The sequence below is a fragment of the Balaenoptera ricei genome, chromosome 17, assembly GCF_028023285.1.
Source record: "Balaenoptera ricei isolate mBalRic1 chromosome 17, mBalRic1.hap2, whole genome shotgun sequence".
Lineage (NCBI taxonomy): Eukaryota > Metazoa > Chordata > Mammalia > Artiodactyla > Balaenopteridae > Balaenoptera > Balaenoptera ricei.
The window spans coordinates 79,480,289-79,493,569 of NC_082655.1; the positions used below are offsets into that span (position 1 = coordinate 79,480,289).

The 13,281-nt window shown below is 46.1% G+C and overlaps 1 non-coding gene across 1 annotated transcript; it reads right to left on the reverse strand.

Moving 5' to 3' along the window:
* Positions 1–11,773: 11,773 nt before the first annotated feature.
* Positions 11,774–11,937, reverse strand: LOC132352157 (U1 spliceosomal RNA). Its single transcript, XR_009498620.1, has one exon. It is a non-coding gene; the product is annotated as a U1 spliceosomal RNA (small nuclear RNA).
* Between the last annotated feature and the right edge of the window lie 1,344 nt (positions 11,938–13,281).

Genomic DNA, 13,281 nt, shown 5'->3' on the forward strand with positions numbered 1-13,281 from the left:
ACACTTAAAAATGGTTTAAAATGTAACTTTTATGTTATGTGCATTTTATCATAAAATTTTTATAAGGTTTAGACACTGCCCGTCCTTGCATGAACAGGGACTAACGATAGTGAAGCTTGTCACCGGTGTCCTTCAGAAAGGCCCCCAAGGCTAGGTCCCTGCGGGGTCTGTGCCTCACCTTTGCTTCAGGAGGATTTCTGATTGCTTAGTACCAACCAGAAAGGCTCCAAATTCAGTCCCTCAAGGAGAGGCCAGCAAGCTTTTGCAGTAAAGGGCCAGATAGCAAGTATTTTATCTTCGTGGGTCACAGAGTCTGCTGAGATTACTCAGCTCTGCCGTCAGAGCAGGAAAGCAGTCACGGGCAGCACCTAAATGAATGAGTGTAGCTATGTTTCAATAAAATTCCATTTACAGAAGTTTGGCCCAGAACTCAGTATGCCGCCCCCTGCTCGAAATTGCTGGAATGCTGCGTGTCCCTTGAGTGGTCTTTTCACACAAGGCGAGGTGAGACCACTTCTACTTGCTTTGCCGAATGATGTTTACTGCCTGAGCGTCCGTGTGGTAGACCCCTTGGGTGAGTCTTCCCTACTGCATAGCCTAGAAGTGGGAGGGGCTGGGTCGTCAGCCTTAACACCTCAAATGTCCTGGCAACCCCATCATCTGCCTCAGAGAACCGGGAGCTGGCGTGACCACAAGGCTGCGGGCTCTGCCACAGATGGCCAGTTCTTTTCATTTAAAAGTAAAACATACAAAAAAAAAAAAAAAAAGTAAAACATACAATGGAATACTACTCAGCCAAAAAACGAAAAAAATAAGGCAACATGGATGAACCTAGAGATAATCATACTAAGCGAAGTTAAGTCAGACAGCGAAAGACAAATACCATATGACATCACTTACCGGTGGGATTTAAATATGATACAGATGAACTTATTTACAAAACAGAAACAGACTCACAGACAGAGAGAACAGACTTGTGTTTACCAAGGGGGAGGGGGTGGGGGAGGGATGCATTGGGAGTTTGGCATTAGCAGATGCAAACTCTCAATATTACACACAGAATGGATAAACAACAAGGTCCTACTGTAGAGCACAGGAAACTATTCAATACCCTGTGTTAAACCATAATGGAAAAGAATACGGAAAAGAATATATGTGTGTGTGTGTGCGTGTGTGTAACTAAATCACTCTGCTGTAAGCAGAAGTCAACACAACATTGTAAATCAACTATACTCAATAGAATAAATTAAAAAAAAAAAAACAAAAATAAGACAAAGCATTCTGCATTAAAGGGGTAAGAGCTACAGGAGGATAGAAATGAGGGAATTGGGTGTTCCCAGGGAGGAGATGGGGGTACTAACTGTGCATTTCTAGGAGGTAATGGGCTTGCTGGGAGGAGGTGAGCTTCAACCCCAAGGCAAGTCGCCCTTAGCTTATCTCCCTGATAAGTTTCAGGCACTTCCCTCAGAGAATCCACCCTTTAACACCTTCTTTGATGAACTAGAGCTAAAAAGGAAGGAAGTCTTTGTATTCATTTATTTATTTTATGTTTCTTGATTATATCTTTCTCCTCTGATTTGCCTTAGATCTGAGAAATGCAGAAAATGTGTTTTACTGGTATTTCTTTTTAGCACTTCTGATATTCTGGGCCCAGACATTCAAATCCTGTGTAACCCAGCACAAGTCGCTAACCTCTCTAAGCCTCGGCTTGCACTGTAAGATGGGGCTGGCTGTGTGGTGAAGACTGAGAATATACACGAAAGTGCTTAGTGTAGCAGCACCCTTGATTATTACCCAGGCTGGCACTGCCCTCCCGGCCAGGGCATGTGATGTTCAGAGTCGACTCTGGTCTAATGGAGTTGCATTGCATTTGGGACAGAGGAAGGTGTGCTCTTTGCAAACAGCATGGTCGTATCATGGGAAGAATGTGGCCTTTGCAGCCCAGACTTGGGCTCAAATTCTTGCCATATCTATTTGCTCACTGAGTGACCTTGAGTATTTAATTAACATCTGAATCCCATTTTCCTCTTCTCGGAAAATGAATATCTAATACTCATTGGATTGGAGATAATGCTCATAGGGAATTATCTGGATGGACCGACTCCTGTTAATTTTCTCCTTTCCCCTTGTAACAACTTCACAGGAAGGAGGAAAGGTAATCCTCCTTCTGGGGCCCCTCACTGTGCATTCCAGAAGTCCTGGGTGATGACTCAAAGTCAGGATGTGGCCCACTGTCCTGGCCATCGCTGGGAATATGGCGGAGGCAAATGCAACTTGCAAGAGTAAAGCAAAGTATCCGGGGCAATGAACTGGATTCCAGACCCTTTGAACAAATTATCATTCCCACACGAATTGTCCTCTTATCATTGGAACGTTTTTTTTGATAAAATGATTTAAAATGTTAAAAATAAAGATTTTAAAGAACCATAATTCTCCTTCCTTCTGTGACTATTTTTGTTTTTAGCTATTATCTTGCAGTCTTTGCCCACCTGCAGACATGGTTTCTCATAGTTTCTGGCAAGGATTAAACTATTTACATCCTACTTTTTTATGTGACATTATTCATTTACCAGCACAGATCTCACATTATCCTATAAAATAGCTCCAGAATAGGCCACCATGTAAAAGTTTTACAATATTGGATGTGAATATTATATTCAGGTTTATGCTACAACAGGCCTCTTTATGACCATAGTTTTATTCTTTTTCATTTTTCTCTTTAGTAGATTATATTCTTTGCAAAAATTATGGAGGCTTTGATGCTTTATATTTGCAATGCATTCCCCTATAAAAATGAGAATGACCCTTTGTTGCCAAATAGTAGATTCTTCATCTGATTATAGCCAGGATTTTTGTTTGTTTGGTTTCTTTAAATTTGTATTGGAGTATAGTTGATTTACAATGTTGTGTTAGTTTCTGCTGTACAGCAAAGCGAATCAGTTATACATATACATATATCCACTCTTTTTGAGATTCTTTTCCCATATAGGTCATTACAGAGTATTGAGTAGAGTTCCCTGTGCTGTACAGTAGGTCCTTATTAGTTATCTATTTTAGAGAGTAGTGTATATATGTCAATCCCAATCTCCCAATTTATCCCTCCCCCACCCCTTTCCCCCCAGTAACCATAGGTTTGTTTTCTACATCTGTGATTCTATTTGTTTTGTAAATCAGTTCATTTGTACCATTGTTTTGGATTCCACATATAGGCAATATTATATGATAGTTGTCTTATAAGATATTTGACTTACTTCACTCAGTATGACAATCTCTTAGTCCATTCATGTTGGTGCAAATGGCATTATTTCGTTCTTTTTTATGTACAGCCAGGAATTTGATCTGAGGGCTGATTTCACACCTGGAGAAATTGGGGTACAAACACATTCTAACTGACCTGTCCTTAGAACCCATTCATGCAATGTACTCATCTCACGTTTAAACGACCAGGAAAAGCAATGCTGTTGCGTATTTCAGCAGTCGGATCCCATGACAGATGACCCAGCATTTCCAGAGAGAAAAACCACCCTGGACTCACTGGAAGTCTGGAGCAGAAGTAAAGTAATGGGGGAGGGAGGGCAGGAAGAGAATTAGGACAAATAATCTGTTACACATACCTTGTGTGTAGCAAGAACAAACTGAAAGGGCACTCAGACTGCCTGAAGGGATAGGATGTAGCTGTGCTTCTGAATGGGTCTTATGTCCTATCGAAGCCCATTGTTTCATGGAACCCAGGCCTAACAATGTCCCATTGTGGCCATGCAAAGACAAGTCGGTTAAATCCGAGTTTTGCAGATCTCTGCCTTCACTTTCAGTCTCCCGGACTGTACCCCGAGGATGGCTCTGCTCTCACTGCCTGTGTTGCCACGCTGCTGGCCATGTAAGTAAGGATGGTTTACAGGCTCCTTGGAGGACACTGTAAATCTCTCACCTTGCTCCGACTTTATTAAGTGTAAAGACTGTAGCACACGTTTCCAGAGAGATGGCAAGGGGAAAACTATCTCTAGAATTGCCGACCCTACTGCCCATCTGCAAAGCCACCTCTAGAACCACGAGGACGCTTCACGCAGATGGAAGATGTTCTTAAGGCTTTTATACAAATCAGCGGGTGGGTTGATGCGTTCATTTTAAAGGGAATTTGAAGACCAACTTCAATTGCAAGAGACTGCTTTGCTTTAAATAAGCCTGGAATGGGAATTAGTACCAAGAGGATTTTAAAATCCCTGCACTGAAACAACAACCCCTATGGCGACCGAGTGTTCTTGTTGCCCCAGATTTCTGGGTCATGTGACATCTCGCCACAAACGCACAAGGACTGGGTAACCAGCCAACAGGAGATGTTTAATAAGGAGGCACTGGAATGATGGAAAATTCCCTGGAAATCATCTATTTCTGATCTCACCTCCCAGATGGGGAAGGTGCTGGCTTCTGATGGGGAGGTTTTGCATTGCTTGCTGATGGTTTCTACAGAGAAGCAAAGACATGAAAACCCAGATGTTTCAAAGAAGGGAAAATGTTATCATTGCCACGTGCTCCCTGGTCGTGCCTTTGTCTTTTTCTTCCTATCTGGGTCGGAGGATCCTGGTAGAGATGGGCTTTGGTACAAGACCCCTGCTGGACGTGGAGTGAACAGAAAGAAGAGGCTGGGGGTCTCTTAGGCTGATTCCTTTGAAAAGGGGTGAGTTCCAGAGTCTAAAATATACTATTCTATCTGGTCAAGGAGCCTGTGGCACGGACGTGGAAGGAAAGCACCCCCCCTCTGACGCCACCTGCCCCGGGCGGCCACAGGCTGGCTTCTCCATCTCTCTGTCGCATCCCTTCCTCCATCTATAAGGGGCGGTGATGACTGTCCTAGTGTCCTCACAAGGATACAAAGAGACCTAATGTAGGTGGAAGCGCTTTATAAAAATAAGTTATGTGTCTTTTGGGTTGATTAACAAACACTGAGGGAAGGCTGGGGCTTGGGCTTGCACGCTCAAGTGTGCCTCTTCCTAGCACTGGCCGCACTCCCGCACCACTCACACTGAGAACTAGTTGAGAACTGCTTTCCGCATTTGCAGAAGCTGTACCTCCTCCTTTCCTCCACGGGGGCCAGGGCGCCCGGAGGACCAACTTACTCGGGCTTAGCAGGGAGCCCATTAGCTTGAAGCTCGGTGGAAAAGGTGGAAACAGGCTGAGGGTGGAGGAGGTTTGGGGCACAAACCATAGCCCGCATTTCTCCTAACAGGACATCGATCAAACCTAGTTTTGGATGAAAGAGAGGTAGGTGACATTTTCTAAGTCGTGTTTCGATCTTCGTAACTTAAAACGTCTGCTTTTTATATGTTTAGCTATGCTATGTATTTTTAAGACACTCTGGGTCCAGTTCTTTAGATCTAAAACCCAATCCTCTGATTCATGAGGGTGTTACCCTTTTTCCTATCTGATTGTAAAAGAAGAGAAGTATGTGTTTTATCTGGGTAAGCCTGGTCCTCTTCAGCAGCCTCAGTGAATACTTAGTGGGTGTGGCTAACTGGATGTCACCTGGAGCCTTCGTCACGAAGGTCGCCACAGAAAGAAGTACGTTAAGTGATAATCCTTCCTGTGACTTGTTTCCCCATCTGTGAAGTGAGGAGTTTAGATTAGACGATCCCATCCAGTCGACATGGAGTAAACAGTGACCTTTCACGACGTGGATTTTCTCTTCTGCTTCTGCCCACCCACCCATCCCCCGCTCCCCTAACCCTGGGGTTTAGTAAACAGTAAACCCGCCCGCAGGGGCAGGGGCAGGGGCAGGGGTGGGAGAGGGGTCCTCACGGATTCCTCTGGTCCACTCAACCCTCACTCGCCTTTCCAATGTCCACCAACGGGAAAACCCAAGATTTCTCTGAGTAGGTTGAGTTCAGGTCAGCAATCATGCGGGGATTAACTCTTACAAAACAAAATCTGTGCTAGGCTCTGGGAATACAAAGTAAGTGCATGCCTGTCTTTAAGGGCCTTTCCATCTTAGTAGGGGAGAGAATCAGAGAAACAGAACAGTGAGATAACAAAGCCAGTGCTCTGCAAGGCACATGCTCAGGTGGGGAGGAGCTCGGAGTGGGGAGAGAACCTGGACCAGTCCACTGGATCTGGCACGGGTAGAAGAATCGCACAGCAACGCGGGTTCAGGTCACGGGGCTCCACGGCCAACTGAGACCAAATGGAGTCAACATAACGTGCTGGAGCCCTAGGGACTGTTGAGCTACCTTCCAAACATTCTAATATGATGAGATGTCGTCTGTCGGAGGTGAGAGAGCAGTGGCAGGAGATCCGCCGCACCTCCATTAACCTTCACACAATAGGTCTGATAAAGCCCCCTCTTCAAACAAAGTCTCAGCAATCACTTTATCAGATGTAATTACATTTTCTAATCTCACAGTGACTTCCTCAAAGGTACTGAGAAACTCAGGTGAAGGATCTTCCCACAGGTTATCTGTTTAGGTTCTGTCCAGTTTACGGCTGCAGGTCTAAGCTTTATTAAGCATTGTCCTGGCCCTCCAGGTGGTGTCACAGCAAAGCAATCCCCTCCACCCGGAGAGATTGACCCCCAGTGCTAGGGGCCACATCTAATCCACCTCTATCCCTGAACAATGTCATCACTATGCCACCCAGGCCCCTCCCTCTGCTTGAGAAACCTCAAAGGCACTTGGTGACATTCGGGCTGAGGAGGTGCCTCGTTTGTTCAGTGTGACCACCTGAGCTACACTCACCTCACAGGTGAGGTCTGGATTACACCTGAGGCTCATGGTTGCTAGACCCAAGATTCCATGTACAAGGGCGCTGTCAGTGTGATGGGGTGATTAAAGACAAGTGGCATTAAAACCTGGTCTGAGATTGCGTAAAAATCATAGGTAGGCGGGTGACCCAGTTTGTCATCCAGGGCTTCTTATTTGTGAGTTAATTAAAAGAAGAAAAACTTGGGGTGGGGGGCAGGGAGGGACAATGCTGGTACATATATCATTAGCCCTAAATGTCCTACAGTTCCTCAAGCCTTTCTTTTGGTGAATTCTTCTCTTTTTTTGGAAATATTTTCCTAGTAGCTTTAGGATTTCTCCAGCTCTGATTGTGCTGCTTACTAAGCAGTGACTTGATTACAAGCCCCTTTACCCTCTCCGTAAACAATACAGAGACATGACCCTCCACCATACCTGAGGGCTACGGAGTTATAAAATTCAGTATTTCTCTCTTGTCCAGTTAGAAGCTTGAGTGTCGGTTTAGTTAAATCCTGTAACTTTGCAAGTCCATTCTTTGGAAATAACTGTGCAATGCTTCATTTCCCAGGCATATAGGAGAGGTTTCTACCCCTCCACGTCAGTCCTCCCCCTTTCCCTCTGCAAGTCACACCTGATCTTCAAGGGGTAGCTGTTATGTCGTGGCACAGTAAAGGTGTCCTTATGAAAAAGTTCTCCTATATTTTTGTTACCAATTTGCCCTTTCATAAGTGATAAGTGCTTCAACATCCGGTTAATTCAGGCACCATGAGATGGTAAACGGTGCAACGGGATAAATTAGCTCCTGGTCTGGGTGATCAAGGAAGCCATGCCCGACGCAGTTTGGAAGCCAGGTGTATGGAAAACAGGGTACCCGGAAAGCTCATCCCAGCCCTGCCTCAAAACCAGCTCTGGGACCCGGGGCCCCTCTGTAGCCTGAAATCTATCTTCTCCTGAGGGATCTGGGTGTAAAATGCGTGTTCCGAGGATTGTGTTGGTCAAGCACAGATGGTCCCTTGTGACACCAGGACTTGACCTTGGGCAGGGGGTCTTCTTTCTTTCTTTTACCACCTTTAACTCATGAACTATTTAGTCTAATCTATTTAAAGAAAGTGGTGCAATGATGCCCAGATGAAGACTCTGCCAGAAAAAACAAAATCCTAATCGCTTTTTTCAAGTTACATTTATTACCAAGTGCCGGGTAAGTTCTTCACGAGGCACCACTGGGTTAAACCTCATACCAAACTCTGGGTATCATACCCGTTTCTGAGATGCGGAAACTGGGGTCGACAGGCTAGAATGTGCTCAGGTCACTCACTAGTACACAGTGCAGCTGGCACAAATGAATCCAGACCGCGTGTTCTTTACTATTACTCCTGGGAACTAAACTCACAGCGATTTGAATAGCATCTCGTCTGATCGGGGTACATACAGTGGGGCTGGGCCTGGGATTGACCTAAGATTGTCCTGTATTTACATGAACTTGGGCTTTTGTTTAAATTTCCTTTATAGTCTTCTAAAGTCAAGTCTGTAAGGTCTTGCATGAATCAGAAGAAGAAAATGTCCAAGATGCTCGTGAGAGGAGGAAGAGGGTGAAATATCATTAGATGGTCAGAGGGGGAAATGATCAGTTTCAAGCTGCTCTAATCAACTGAATCGCTCCCTATTCGTACAAAGAGAACAGGGCGATCCAAGCCAATTTGCGTTCCTATCTTTGGGGCGTGACGCTTGTGACTGGTACAGTTCCTGAAGATGTTTTAACAACCCCTCCCTGCCTCCACTGCTCCCCCTCAACGAGGCAAAGCAGACCTGGGGGCCTGAGGACCCGCCTCGCTGGAACACCCAGTGGTGGGAGAGAGTCGCGCATAAGCAAGTAGGCTATGCGAAGAATTTGTAGAGGACACAGAAGTTCACAAATGGAATGGCCTCCGAGCTCCCCAAAGAATCTCGTTTCTAATCTTCCTTTGTATTATAAGACGTGGTCTGGAAGCACAGCCAGCCAGAATTAAGAGACAAAGCCCATTTTCCAGGAGGGAGGGCCCTTCTCCACATAACGCCCTTCCTCTCATATTCTTACAAAATGATGATCTGTTGGCCCTCTCAGTGTGGAATCTCCCTGGAATCTCCCGTTGGCCGCCCTGCCCAGCCGCTCACACTGAACCTCTGATAGCCTCTCCTCTCGTGAGGAAGCTGTGGACAGGTGGCCGGGAGACGAGGGTGGGAGGGGACATTCAGGCCGGGGGAGCCGCTCACAGACTCCGAGCAGAGGTTCCTCCAACTCGGCTGCCCGTTGCAGTCACCTGAGGGGCGCAGGACCGTCCCCACACTCACGCTTGACCCCCAGATTAATGAACAGGGCCTCTGGGGTCAGGACGCAGACATCTGAGATCCTGGGGTGCAGAGGGTGAACCCAAAGAAAGGCCGGGGGTGAGGCCGAGGGCTGGTGTTGGAAAGTGTGTGGAGGAGACGGTGGGGTCTTAGATGCATCCCCTGGTTCTTAAGTATGAGAGGAGCGTGACCAGGTGCTACAGGAGAATAAGGAACAGGGCGAGGACAACGGTGAAGCAGGACAAGCAGCGAAGAGGCTGCTGTGATGCCCGACAGGAGACGTCGGTGTCAGGCCTGATTCCGGACACAGTAAGGACCCAGAGCACACAGGATGGGGGTGGAGACAGCAGAGGGAGTGATGCGGGAAGAGTCAGGGGGCGGGGCCTACATGCGCAAAGGGGACGGAGAGCGGGGACGGGTCATGACCACCCAAAGCAGCCTCCTGGGCTTCTGCTGCTTTTCAAGATATGCCAGCTGGACAAGCCCATGGGGCCAGCAGCTCTGGGGCCTCTGCACCGTGCTGTCGCCCTGGACCCAGGAGTCCTTGCTCCACGCAGGTGAGAAGGAGTCATCATCTCCAGGCCACCAGTGCCCCACACCTAAGTCTTAGGGCCCCGAACAGGCTCCGTCAGCATCACGGAAGTATCTACAGGGTGACCATCTTTTCCACGCCAGAAACTGGAACATGTGTGCTGACCATGAGTTTTCACAACACTTCAAGTATGATCTCAGGGACATCACCTGGATACAAAACTGTTGAAATTTCTAAGTCCTTTTTACTTTTTATGTGACTCTAAAGATAGGGTATTTATTTATTTACCTACTTACTTACTTATCTTGGCCGTGCCCGGGTGGCTTGTGGTATCTTAGTGCCCTGAGCAGGGATTGAACCCGGGCCCTCGGCAGTGAGAGCATGGAGTCCTAACCACTGGACCACCAGGGAATTCCCAAGATAGGGTATTTAAAATACGACTGTCCCAGAAAATCCTGGAAGTATAATTTCCATAATCAAATACTACACTGTTTTGTTTACCAAGTATTGTTTACTACGTAAAAAATAATTTTGAAAATATTCGCCAAAAACGAGGACATGAATGTGTGCAGTTATAAGCTTTCTTATTCTTACAAATAAAATCAGAAGTGGTCCTCAACATAGCCACCCAACTTAACTCAGCTCCACTCTGTCCTCTCTGCTATGTTATTTTTAATTATTGGTTTGATTTTACAGAGTGAAGAACAGCATCAGTCTTCTGAAGTCTTTCATAATTCAAATCTACACAAAATTGTTATGAGAGAGGAAGGAGGGACCAAGAAATAAAGGAGTTTCCAGAAATGATAAAACAAAAATAAAGTCCTATGATATGTCTATAATAAAAAAGAAATTTGAATTATGAAATAAAGCTATGAGGAAGAAACCCAGCCCCAAGGTTGCAAATTTGACTAAGTATTTAGCATTCGATCCATTCTTCGATTTATTTCAGTTAAGGGTACTGATAAATTATAGCACAGAACAAAGTGAGAAGAACACCGCGTCCCGGCCCGGCTCTGTCCTCATGCTTTCTGTGGGCCCCCAGCTGCCCCTCCTTTTCGAGCCTCGGATGCCGCTCTCTCTCATGAGCCATTGGAATAGGAGTGTTTCTCCACCCTTCTGCCTGTTAGACTCCCCTAGGGAGATTTTTAAACACATCAATGCTCCTAGAAATTTCCAGAACTCTTAAACTGGATTCTGGTCATAGGTCCTTGGGATCAATATTTCTAAAAAGCTCCCCGAGTGGTTCCAACGCATTGCCAGAGCTGAGAATTACTGGATGAGAGAGATGATTTCTATGCTCTCTTCGAAAAAATTAGGGTTTTTAAACCTAATTTCATGGGACACTTCTCCCTCAGGCTCTCATTCCAAAAAGAAAATCCAGAATAGCACAAGCTTCCGTTTGTTTCCAGGAAACACACACATGCAAAGATGTAGAGGTCAAGACCAAGGTTTACGTATGACCCTCAGCATCAGGATGGTTTGGCTGATTTTAAGGAGAAATTCTAAATAGTTTCTAAACAGTATTTGTTGCTTCCAGGTACACTGAGAGGTCCCCAGGTGAGCAAGAAGGAAAGGAAAACGATGGAGCCCTGGGCCAGCTCTCACGTGGGAACCGGCCGCGGCCACTAACCTTTACGCCAGTGGAGTGAGCCGTCCTCTGAACACAATAGAAGCTCTGCCACTTTGAAGATAAGCTCGCACAGCCCGCTTGAAACAATAATTCTGTACTTTCTTTCCTGTTTCTAGATTTATTTTAAGTATTAGTATAAAATGTCACAGCAGCTGATAGCGGCCAGATCAGTTTGTATAAAACTCGACTGCCTGTTTGTGGTATATTACGGCTATATTTGACACAGGAAAGCACTTAATCATGCATGCTATCAGCAGACCACACCCACCTTTGTGAGGACCCTCCGAGGCCTCGAGATTTATCACTGTGAACTTGAACTGGATGGACAGGCCCTGATGGATAACACAGGCTGCTTCTGAGAAGTTGGGGCTAAAAGGGTACCATCCACAATCCACAACAGTGCCAGGAGAAAGTCGCCCAGGGATGCCCTGACTCTTATCTCAGGCTGAAATTTTAGGAGTGTAAATCTGATGATTTGGCAATTGTGGGAACCTCCCGAAGCCCCATTTTGCCTCCACATTAAATGGCCTTTTTTTTTTTTTTTTTTTTTTTTTACACCAGGGGAAAGCGCGAACGCAGTCCCCCACTACCACAAATTATGCAGTCGAGTTTCCCACATTTGGGGAAATCGCAGGGGTCAGCACATCCGGAGTGCAATGGATAAGCCTCGCCCTGGGAAAACCACCTTCGTGATCATGGTATCTCCCCTGCCAGGTAAGTATAAAATGGCCTTTTTCTGAAGCCGTTAACCACATTTTCCTCTGTACACCACCTGATAAGTGATCCAGCTTAAGGAGGAAAGGCCGGCGTCTTTGCTCTTTACCACCCTCCTTTCCAGTGGGTCATTCTATTTGCATATTTGTAGGTCTCAGCACCTGAGAGCCGGCACCGTGGGCAAGGCATGCGGGTGGAGGCCCTTCTCTCCATTTCATACGCTGGACACCCGAGGCCCATAACAGAAGTAAGTGACCTGACCAAGGGAAACATCCACAGGGGATCGCAATCCAGAAATCCTAGCCCTAACTCCTTCCTCTTACACGCAAAGCACTCGGGCCACGCGATCTGGTGTTGGCATTTGACCAGAAGTCAAGAAATCTGGATTCCACTCTTGGTTTCCACTTTCTGCAGTGAAAATGTGACCTTTCACAAATCACCTCTGACGTCTGCTTCCACCTCTGAAATGGGGATGCTTGTCCCCACGTACCCAACGGGGATATACCCAGATAGGTAGGCACATCTCGGAGGACCGCTGTCGAATGGATAGGAAATATTTACCACGTTGTCATTAAATATTAATATTTTTAAGTACCTGTTTGGAATTACACTCTGGGGCCAGACTGACTGGTCACAGCTCAGCTCTTCCAAGGCGCTTACAAAACCTCTCCTAGGGACTTCCCTGGTGGCGCAGTGGTTAAGAATCCACCTGCCAATGCAGGGGACACAGGTTCGAGCCCTGGTCCGGGAAGATCCCACATGCCGCGGAGCAACTAAGCCCGTGTGCCACAACTACTGAGCCTGCGCTCTAGAGCCCGTGAGGCACAACTACTGAGTCTGCATGCCACAACTACTGAAGCCCGCGCACCTAGAGCCCATGCTCCGCAACAAGAGAAGCCACTGCAATGAGAAGCCTGCGCACCGCAACAAAGAGTAGCCCCCGCTCACCGCAACTAGAGAAAGCCCGCGTACAGCAACGAAGACCCAACGCAGCCAAAAATAAATAAATAAACAAATAAATAAATTTATTTAAAAAAAAAAAAAAAACCTCTCCTAGCCTCAGTTTCCTCATCTGTAAAGCAGCAATAGTAGAATCCCATAGCTTTTTTTCCCCCTCTTTATTATGGACATTTTCAAACATACTTTTAATGGTAGAGGGAACAGTAGAATGAACTATGGAAATTAGTACATCGCCTAGTCCCAAATATTTTTTTCTGAATTCCTTTAAACCAAATCCTAGATATCAAGGCTTTTTCCCATCTCTGGCTAATTAGGTTATGCATTTTCTAACATCACCACCATGCCATGCCATGTCACACCCAGCAAAATTAACAATAATTCTTTAACATCAT